Genomic DNA, 1,591 nt, shown 5'->3' with positions numbered 1-1,591 from the left:
GGGTTAGACCCGGAAGGTGGGACAGTCGCCTTAGTTGCAGGCCGCTTGGACTCCGGCGGCATCTTCGGCCAGTCGAACAATTTCTCTTTGGGCTCTTGGGTCTGAGCTTCGCAGAAGGGTCTCCCAGGCGTCTTTAGTTATATTTTTAGCCCTGCCTGGTGACTTTGCACATTCCCATGTTATGTGATCTAGAGATCCCCTTTCAGCGCTGAAGTAATAGCAAGAAAAGAACTAGAGTTTCTGTTGTTTACGCCCTTTTTCATAAGCAGTTGCTTCAGCACAATGAAAGTGGTTGGCAAAGGTAGCGACATTGAAAGGCAGCAATATTTCCAAATAGAGACCACGCATGCAAATTCATAATACAAATGCTGCTGAAAATCATGCAAGTACTTTGGCCATTTACTTTGTCCCTCAGCAAAGTAAGGTGCGGTCCAGAAACACTAGTGCAACGGGGCAGTCGTGCCTAGTTTGCAACAAAGTGTACTAAGTGAACAATTATGGTTTTCATGTTCATGGATTATTGCATCAACCAATAAAATACAGCAACAAATCACAGCAATAAAAATGCATGTCGCAGACAGCACAAACAGTAGCGCTGTTTAAGTGGGCTAATCATCTCAATGATCACAGCCGAGGCATGGAAAAGGTTTGAAGTGCCTGCCACAGAACGAAACATGCATGCACAGAAAACAAAGCTATGACAGCTGCAATTGAAATAAAAATGTCATGAATTAGTAGGCGCATCAAAACATACGTGGAGCATAGAGCACTGGGATCACTATTCGCATTTAAATGCTTCGGCAGAAAGTTACAGCAGTTTTCAAGGCAATTTCAAGGTTGCACTAGTCCAGACAGCTTTAGCATCAACAAACATGCTTAACACAGGAGCATCAGAGCATACATTGAGTCTGTGTGCAACCTCCAGATCTGCTCACCGGTGAAAGTCAGCCGGCAAGCGGTAGGATACCGACGGTTGAGTCCACGCTGTCGCAACGTGCCACAGAGCATCGCTTCCTCACTTTGTGCGGGCTCATCTTGCGATAAAACGCTAAGCGAAATAAAATGCTGCAAAAAGACTTCGAACTGCCCGCACCACGAAGGAAACCAAAGAAGAAAAAAACACTGCTGCAGGGGATATTAAATCTCACCAAACGGCGACAGAGCAGCGACCAGGAAGAACGTCAAAATCTTCACAAAAGGGACATTTTAGGACCTGCGAACTAAATTACGCTTTTCCGGGCGCACCAAGGCCCGCACCACAGCAGACGAGTAGCAGACAGCGATAAGAAACCGTTTCGTGCTTCGTCAGCTTCGTTATCTCCGTTGCCTTGGTTACCTCTGGCAGCGCCTCCTGAACGATGCAACATCAAGGGGGTGGGGTGATAAGAGTGCTGCAAGATTAAAAAAAAATTAAGAATGTATTTAAAAAATACCTTACCTCATTCACAAGCGAAGTTATCAAATGCTTAATCTTTTTATGTTGATTGATACTTTTTAATTTGTAGTAGTATAATTTCCTCATCTGAGTGGTTGGCCCCCCGACCTGTGGCTATGCTGCGGTACCGCTGAGCCGCTTTTGAGCCCAGCCTTC

Source organism: Amblyomma maculatum, unplaced genomic scaffold, assembly GCF_055883805.1.
Source record: "Amblyomma maculatum isolate TAMU_Amacu unplaced genomic scaffold, ASM5588380v1 scaffold_18, whole genome shotgun sequence".
NCBI classification, from domain to species: domain Eukaryota; kingdom Metazoa; phylum Arthropoda; class Arachnida; order Ixodida; family Ixodidae; genus Amblyomma; species Amblyomma maculatum.
Note: the sequence above shows the minus strand (reverse complement) of the source record.